We start from the raw sequence: 10,087 nt of genomic DNA, 5'->3' as shown, positions 1-10,087 counted from the left end.
TAAAAGTTATTTTTTCCATTAATTTATTCGAGTTGGTTGAAGACCAATGAGTATTAATCCTTTAAAAAATATTTTTTTTGAATTTTGATAATTCTTTAAATATTAAAAAAATATTTAAAATAATTAGGAAAAATTCTAGCGAATTTCTTTAGTCGCGCTCCTTGGGCCGGAGCGTTCTGACGTGTGCTCTACGCTCGATTTTCCTTCATACCGAAGTGAAAGTTGCTCTACTTCATTAAATTTAATATTTTTGCTAATTGATTATTTTTATCTTAGTTTTGTGCAAATATTCGTATTTTTAAACATTTGATTTCGATATGGAAAATAAACGAAAAAAATACGCGTGTAACTACTAGAAAAAAAATTATCTTCGAACATAAAGTTAATGAAACCAAATAGATTGCAAAGGTGATTGGCAACAATTTCTTTATTTTACGGGATCAGTAAAGGGATGTATATTTCTTTAAAACTATTATAAGTAAAGTAAGCTCATAAATTTTCTTATAATATATTTTTTTTTTGAAGTTCCAAAAATGTTTATTTTTCGTTTGAGAAATACGAAATATAATATAAACTTGTATTGAGAACTTGAACTTCCCAAGTTCATCCGGGGAAATCCCCATACGGGGAAAATGATTTGTTTACTCCAAAATTATATGCCGAGGTGTTTTAATTTTTTCTTCTAGTCATTTTCAACGTAGCGGCATGTTGTTTGATTATTAATTTTGTAACTTAAATACAGGATGTTGTTTTTATATTCTGATCTTACAGACGCGCTGACAAATTTAGTCCGCCATTTCTAGTTTAGTCCACCAACTCTAAGTACCAATATTAAAACGAATGGATTATCATCACATCATCAAAACTCAGATGTAATGGAAGATCACAATAACATAGAAAATTCAGTGGGTGTTGAGAACTAAACAAAGACAAGTAACAGAGACGCGAAGAATAAAAAAAGAGGACGAAAACGATAATTCGTTGATGCTTTCCCTTTTTGACGTATTGTTAGGGTACATCACCAATCTGCAAAAAACAAAACTGATGATTCCCAATTGCTGATTAAAAATGAAAAACAAATAATCGACAACAGTGGTGAAAATTTGCTGATCACAATGAAACATCCTTCAGTGGTAGCAGATTTACTCATTTAAAATGTATCGGTGATCAGCGTAAAGGAGAGGAGGACAGGAAAACATTATGAATGTGGATGGTGGATTGTATACAGGGTGTAATCGATAAGTATGTGCAGGCGATTATGACTTTATTATTGCAAGTATCAAAAAACTTAAAACTGATATCGAAATTACTTTACCTAATGAGCAAAATGACAATAATAACTTTTTAAAAGTATAACGAGAAATATCTAAAAAATTTACTTTATACACTCCCATATCAAAAAGGGAAAATGGGACTAGTAGAAGTTAAATGTCTAATTCCGGCAAAAGACATGAATGCGGAAGATGCGGTTAAAAAAAAATTTAATATTTGAAATACAATGCAAAAAATAACACTTTTGTCATAGATAAGAATCATGACTATTTTTTCCAAATTCAGGGACAACTAAACGTTGCAGAAGCAGAAGTCTGCTTATTTGCTGTTTGGACTGGAGTGAATCATTCGTTAAAAATAGAATATATAAAAAAGTATGTAACGTTTAGGCAAAATAAAATGATGGACCATTATCAAGATTTTACATAAATTGCCTACTGTCAGAATTGATTGATTCGAGACTTCAGCATTCGATGCCCATCAAGGACCCATCCTATATCATTCAAGCGATTGAAAAAAAAGAGATAAATCCAGTGCAACCGATAAAGCATCAGAATGCTAGCAAAAGATTTATTTGGTTTATAAATATAAATCTATATATTATACATAATATAATAAATCTGTAGAAGACGCGAAGACTGACATCCGCGCGGACGGAGTCGCGGGCGGAAGCTAGTCAGAAATAAATATCTTTTGTTTTCATTTGCGTATTTTTCTATTTTATAATTTGTTAACACAAACATTACATTTTTTTTATTATATACAAAATTTGTTTATCCGTTTTATTAGTTAAACTGAACAACTTTCACTAAGAAACTTAGGTCGAAAAAAATGTATAGTTATGCATTTTGTATGGAAAGCTTATTTTTTTTTATATTTCGTCCAAATTTCTTTGTAAAAGTTTATCAGTTATATAAACATGAAGTTGAAGATATTAATAGAAAGTATTCGCAAATTTTGTGTACTGATAAAAAAAATCACCCGGTGTAATTTTCACGAAAATTGTTTCAAATTGTCATTTTTGGTACTTATTACGAATATTAAATTATACGAATGATTTAATTTTTAAAAATTAAGTGGAGCAACTTTCCCTTAGTACATTTGTATTATTTACATATAGGATGACAGGATGCATTTGTTTGCACTACTAGACCAAGCCCTTAATATTATCATGAAAACTCACTAGCCAATGTATTCAGTCTTGTACCTTATTATGACAGTGACAGCACATTGTCTGAAAATGACGATATACCACCAAAGAACTTCATTATGGCGGCTGATGACAAAAATGAAAAACACCACCAACATTCTCAACTTTCATCAAACAGTTCATCATCCTCATCGTCTTCTAGCTCTTCGTCGTCTTCTAACTCGTCATCGTCTTCTTCGGACTCGGAAAGTGGCCAATCTACACAACAAATTAATCCTCACCCATTGCCGACTACACACATAACTGTTAACGAAACAACGGACGATGAAGTTATTGAAAATACACCTCCGCAACAACAGGTTAGTAAAGTGCTGCACAAAACATAATAGGTATAATATCTACGTATTAGTTTATATTTTTTACAACTTAGTTATAATTTCATTTTTCAGAAAGTACATAAGCATCATCCCAGGATTTCAAAGACAAATCACAATTATTACATTTCACCAGTTTATAGTGACGAAAGTGAGGCTAACCTCAGCGATACAGATCCGACATTCACAAACATAGAACCTAGAAGAAAGAGGAATTACTTTTTTAATCAATCTAGCTCATCATTTTACATAGTATATTATAATATGTACTATGTAAAAAAAAAATAGCCATGACCACTTTTCGATAGGCAAGCAATTATAGGCATATTTGTTTATAAAAAATATTTAATAAAAAATACGTCACATCTGGTTATCAGATCAGTGAAGTACGATCTCCCACGGGCTCTTAGACCACTACACATCGTGGATCATGTAATCAAGAAGTATCTGTAACCTATCTTGAATCAACATATTCACCGAATACAGATCTCAAGAATGTGATTATCTAGATCTTTTTACCCATCATGGATATCAATCGGCACATTATTCAGGAAGTAATATCTACACGCAGCCTGTGCAGTCTTTGGAGTTTGGATGAGACACGTCTCAAAAAATTGTGAGGAATCCGACGAATGCACAATCGCCAATTTTCGAAAATTCTCAGGAGAATGATTATATGGAACTTTTTAATTCCATCATTGACGATGATGCTTGAAATGTGTACCTACTGAATTATACATATTTATTTTACTTTTTTCACTATTATTAACTTTGCTTCCGGTTTAATAGTATTGCAAAATTGTGTGTCTAGCTTTGTTATATTTTTTTCTAAAATATTCAATAATTCTTCAAACGTTTTTATGCTCATTCTAGTAAATCCGAAAAAATTATCTTCATATTTTTTTAGTTCTTCGAAAAATATAGCAAAATATTTGCTCTCATCTCATGTTTGCAAATAAGGACGCACCCAGTACTTCTTTCTTTGTTTTTTCTTCTTAACGTAACGTGTGTAAATGTAGTAAATAGCTGCAATTTCTTCCACGTCCATCTTTGAAATGGATCGACATGACCGCAAATCGCAACGGTTCTTCAACCACACGTTGCGGTTGCGAATGCGGCTGGCCGCCTTCGCAACCGCATCCTGCGGTCAGCCGCGCGGCTAGCCGTAATGCGGCTACCCGCATAGTGCGTATGAACCCTAAGTCTATGAAACTCGATTTTCAGCCCACTGTACGAGGTAGCAGCGTATAGGATCATTACACAGCTATTTTTACTCTCATTTTTCTGGAATCTGTAATACATACATATAATTACAACCTAAATACGTATTATCATCAACGAATGATTTATTAAACATTACATTTTATTCTCATTAATAGGATAACTCAGGAACCACCAACGATGACGCTGAGTTGGGTGAAGCTGAGGGTGTTGGTGACGGAGCTGAAAATGTATCAAGATCTACTGAAAATAATAATTCTACTGAAATGCCAACTCAAGCCATCCAGACGCCAGTTCGAAATTCTGTGACAGCTCCCAATCAATCTGGACCTCCGCGTTCAAAACGCTCCAAAATATCTCAGATGGCCGCCATGATAAATGACTTAAAAAATGTGTCAAAATGATGTTAACATGTCACCCATCTGAAGAAGAGTGTGACGCTGATATTTTCGGTAAACATGTGGTGGCTCAACTAAAAAAACTGTCTGAAGAACAATCTGTTATTGCACAAGAAGAGATCCAAAAAATATTATCCAAAGCTAGATTGGCTGATACACAACAAAAGAAGTATACAGAAAATGCACACTCTTCTTCCCCTAACTATTTTATCCCTGGTCCGGCAGCAACTACAACAAGCAGCACAAGTAGCATGGGATTTTAGTCCTTGGAGCCCAACCCAATGACTCTCAAGCGACAACTTCAAGTACACAATATACGAGCACCAAACGCAAATGTGCACAAGATGTAAGACAGGAATTTATGGAATCGGAGAAGAAAAAGTTGGAATTATTACAACTTAAACTGTCGCAAAGCAGCAAAAGACACGAACAAGATTGCGAAGATTGTTATTTTTTAAAAGTTTGTTGCCGTACATGAAAGAATTAACTCCTATGCAAAAACTACTTATGAACATATGATGTAATACATACGATTATAACACGACTAATTATGGAAATTAAACTTTGAATAATTGATAAAGATAATAGTAATTAAATAAAATAATAAAGAGGAACTTTGTTTGAATTTGAATGACTGCAATATGTATCCTGATAAAAAATGATAATTTACTAACTATGAAAAAAAAATTAAATTTGAAAATTTGTGTCCACTTTTGAAACATCACTCCATAATGAATCCAGTATGTAATTAAAACAGTTGACACTCATCTTGGTATATCCAAAAAATCTTGAAGGATGTTCTCTCAATTTACCATATAAAGTATGAAATTCACCATACCGTTCTCTTTCTTTATTAATTTCGTGCACACCAATTCTAATTTTTAGCATCTCCCACTTTAGGTATGAATTTTCTGTTAAAAGTAAAAGATCGTGGTCCATATTTGCAACCTCTGACAATACGTCACACTAGCGCGAACGCCTGGCGGTTAATAGCGCTCTCCACATGTACAGTTCGGACCGCGGGAAACACCACGCGCCGTTCTATTCCTCGCTCCGAACTGTACGTGTAGATGTGCGGATCTAAATCAGGAAAATAAGAAAAAAGAAGAAGATCCAACAGACACATTTTTTTCTCTCTATGTCTAAAACCATTAAACAGATGCCAATACAAATGCAAGCGCAACTGAAACGACAGATATTAGTTTTAGTAACTGACGCGGAAATAAAAGTTGCTTCCAATGCTTCCTTTCAACCTGAAACATCTAATATCAACCCAAGGCAAGCAAATTTACATACATCGATGTCGGATCATATGGTAAGGATTCCGACGTACAATATTTGAGAATTCATCATTTTATCATCTTTTAAAAAATCGACGGAATCTGAGTTTGCCAGCTCCTAAGCCTTTGCCAGGTTTTCAACAGTGGAGTAGCCACATGTATTCATTGGAGATAGAGGATTTAAATTAGAGACCTTTATGATGAGACCTTTTACTAGAGATGCAGCAATGACTGACAACAATAAAAAACATTTTAATAAATCATTAAGTAAGTAATAAATTAAGTAATGAAGATTCAGAGAATAATTTACAATGCCAGCCGAAGGAAGCAGAAGAATCTAACATTTAGGAATTCCATAGTATATTAGTAAAAAATCTGCTACAATTATTTCAAGCAGAAACTGAAGGACAAGATTTACAAGACGAATTGAAACATTATTTAACACAGCCTGTCATCGATTTTAAAACGACGGCGCCTATTGAAGACGTATGGAAAGCCATTCGAGAATTATCATCGCAAGCTGTAGGCAGTGATGATATCTCGCTTGACATGCTAAAATTAACTACACCATCAACCTTAAAAATAATAACACACATCATTAACATCTCAATTTCCTCGAACACTTTCCCTACGTTATGGCGGAACGCACTAGTACAGCCGATTCCAAAAAAAGATCATCCTGATACCTATAAAGATTTAAGGCCAATCAGCATTCTACCGTGTATGTCAAAAATACTGGAAAAAATTGTTCACAGACAAGTCGTAGAATACCTGGAGACTAATCGAATCTTACCAGATCTACAGTCGGGTTTTAGACGACAACGTGGTACTGCTACAGCACTAACAGATGTAGTAGATAACATAATTAGAGCACAGGATGGAGGTATGAGCACAATTCTTGTATATCTCGATTATTCACGCGCCTTCGATACCCTGAACATACCTCTATTACTTGCTAAACTATCTTATTATGGATTCGCACAAAATGCAGTCTCATGGTTCGACAGTTATCTTAACAATCGAACTCAAACTGTTATGATCAAGGGAGAAAACGGCGCGGGGATATTTTCACAGTGTAGGTCTGTCGAACGAGGTGTTCCCCAGGGTTCAATTTTAGGTCCTTTATTATTTATCTTATACACTGCAGACATTATTAATAATATTCAATTTTGTAAATTTCATTCCTACGCTGATGATATACAATTATATCTCTCTTGCAAGCCCAATGATACACACGACTGCTTAGTTAAACTTAATGGTGATCTAAATCGAATTTCTACCTGGTCAGCTAATAATACCTTAGTGCTCAACGCTGACAAAACAAAATTTATGATTTTAGGTACACCAAAACAAGTAAAAAGTATAGAGCAGCAAAACCCTGTAATAAACATCCAAGGTACTGTCATAGAGCGTGTACGTGAAGCTCGTAATCTAGGAGTCATATTCGACGAACAACTTAGATTCGAAAAATACATTAATTCAATAATAGCAAACTGCTTTTACCGTCTCAAAGTTTTGTACAACATAAGGTCACATTTGAACACAGATCTGCGTATAAAGCTTTGCGAATCACTCATACTAGCAAAATTTAACTATGCCGATGTGATGTATGGCCCTAGATTGTTGGTACGCACAAAAAATTCAATACAGCGAATACAAAATGCCTGCGCTCGTTTTTGTTGGGACATACCAGCTCGGACCCATATAACACCTGTCCTTAAGTCCCACAAAATCTTAAACATGGAGAGTAGGCGGCGACTGCACCTAGCTTCTCTACTTTTTAACGTGATCCTGACTAAAGCTCCCGCCTACCTCTACAACAAACTCAAGTGGATGGATGACGGCAACCGGTTATATGAAACACGGGCGTCTATGTATAAACTCTCAGTTCCCAGAAATTACACAGCGGCCTTCAGGGGAAGCTTCACATACAGCGCTACTAGGTGCTGGAATAATTTGCCTCCACCTACAAGAAATTGCAAAACACTGCACAGTTTTAAATATCAGTATAGAAAAGTTGTACTTGCTGAATTTCTCAACCAGCCCTAATAGCGCTAAATGTATACGCTCATATCATTATGTATATTTATATGTGTAATTGTGTATGTACATTTCATTTTTTATATATGGACATATAATATATTGTTTCTTTTTTCTTTTAATTATCTCACTTATCTTTTATTCACCTATCTCAAAATTATAATAAACGTTTATGCTATTTATTTTAACACCCAAAAAACCGTTCTGGTGCTCCAAGCGTAGCAAGTCGAGGGGACTACTGAAAACCGGCGCCTCTCCACTAATACGGAGAGGCAAATGCTGAGTAGTCCACCTTATCACAAATACTGACCAAATACTAGAATAATTAATATATCCGATGTACTTAATATTTATTTTTATTTTTATTGTTCTTAAAATGTATTAGTTGTAAGCTAAAATGTTGTATTTGTGATTAAATGTATTTTCTTTCTTTCTTTCTTTCTTTCTATTACATATTGGTATCACCAAAGAAATTCGTTGTTCAGCTCAATAACGCCGATTGCTAATAAATACTTTTGCATAGTTGAAACATCTGTTCCATGTGAAAGGTTTTTTCTGTTGCGGGAAATATTGCTACTGACGAAGTGACGAAAGGAGTCGTTTAGATCCTGAGCGATTAGATAAGTTAATTTTCTTAAAGTCACACGACTTAAATACTGGGAAATATATTTTCTTGTTAAATTTGCATTTAACTTTAATAAAATTTTATTAATGTAAAGAAATAGAGAAACAGGAGTATTAGAAAAAATATTTGAAAAACTAATGCAAAATACACAAGATTCTAAACAGCTAAACTTGAATCATGAATTGTAATTGATTACCAAGAAAAGTATGAATGCAAACCATTGGATTGACACTTTTGAAAAAGAATGCCTACGTTTTGATGTGATAGATGAGAAAAAAAAATTGAAATACTCAGACTATTCATGGATAAGATTTGTTGTGAGTTGGTACTTAACTCCATGATGATAAAATTGACAATGGACTCGAAATGGAAAATATGGAAACAAAATTCTCTGAATCTTTCGCAAACAAAGGATGGAATCAAATTACCTACGCTTTATCATTCAAATACAAAGAAGGAATGTTGGTGGATTACGCCATAAGGAAATAAAACAATTAGGCATATTCCACAAAGTATAGTATCGTTCAGCAATTTGCTTACACTTAGACACTTAAAACCTTTGCCAAGTGGTTCTGGAATAAAAAAGAAGAAACCATACTATTTACTCGATTACATGCATTTTTAACACCATATGTAAAACACTAGTTAAAGAGAGAATACGACAACTGATGCGATCAAACAAACATAAAACATGTTTAGATCAAATTAAGAACTTATAAATAAGATTAATTAGGTATTTAGTTCTTAAGAAAGTTCCAAAAAAAGTGTAAAAATAATTATGATAAATTATTTACATATTGTAACATCCTACCTGTAAAGCAAGCACGTCCAAAGTGCAATAAGGCGCTTTGGTTGCATATTGCGTAACTCAAATTATTTTCTATATTTTAAACTTTATAATTTATATCTTATTCAAATCAGTTCATCGTCGACGGTCATTAAGAGTACCTCGCGTGACTCATCCATTTTATTATGTACAAGTTTCCGTTCAACACAAGTTTTTTACATTTTAATAACTCTTTTATTTAATATTAATTAATTATACACAAGTACCGGATAAGCCCGTACATTCTGGTCCTTCGAGCAACCGTAAAGCGGGACCCTTGTACCGTGTACGTTCGCGTGTGTGGTTCCGTAGACCTGTGCACCTGTGGCAATACAGTGCATTATAGAAAAGTGACTCTCTACTATATACTGTTCTAGCAAGTGAATAGTCGGTAGTAGAGTCATAATATTGCAAACAAGAATGTATCCCAACAAGCAGGGATTCGCACAAAAGGGCGACCAACAAACGGGCGGCAGCAAGGCTGCTCTGTTGAGAAAGTATATTTAAATGCCATAGATACATATTATAGTAATGACTTTAAAATGGTAAAATGTATAAATTCAATACAAGAGCGTTTTGTGTTAATTTTGTGTACCATCAGTAAAAAGTTGTTATGAACAGCGATCTATAAAATATTATATTATATGATATAGAGTTCGAGAAGTGTGCCTGATTTAGTAAAAGCTCATTATCACACTGTTTGTATGATTTCCTGAGAACATTTACTATGGCACACTGTCCACGGAGGCGTAGCTTCATAGACGCGTATTCGTCATTATACGCTTGGTGTACGCTTGCTTGCAGCTTACATACAAACAATGTAACTCTGTCGACGGAGCGGCAACGTCGCGCTCGCGTCGCTGCACGCAAGCTTCATGACGCCTGCCGTACTTGCCGTCAT

At 34.2% G+C, this 10,087-nt stretch overlaps 1 pseudogene across 1 annotated transcript; it reads left to right on the top strand.

Annotated features, from left to right (window-relative positions):
• Positions 1 to 2,450: 2,450 nt before the first annotated feature.
• On the top strand, positions 2,451 to 4,700 carry LOC149897594 (uncharacterized; annotated as a pseudogene). The gene is made up of 3 exons (XR_016458195.1): positions 2,451 to 2,781; positions 2,872 to 3,048; positions 4,176 to 4,700. The product of XR_016458195.1 is annotated as an uncharacterized LOC149897594 (transcript).
• The last annotated feature ends 5,387 nt before the right edge of the window (positions 4,701 to 10,087 follow it).

The sequence above is a fragment of the Colias eurytheme genome, chromosome 25 (assembly GCF_061535395.1).
Source record: "Colias eurytheme isolate Ceu_HAF_F1 chromosome 25, ilColEury1 Martin Lab GWU primary, whole genome shotgun sequence".
In the NCBI taxonomy this organism is placed as follows: Eukaryota; Metazoa; Arthropoda; class Insecta; order Lepidoptera; family Pieridae; genus Colias; species Colias eurytheme.
The sequence above is the reverse complement of the archived record's forward strand: the minus strand, read 5'-3'. Positions and strand labels throughout refer to the sequence as shown.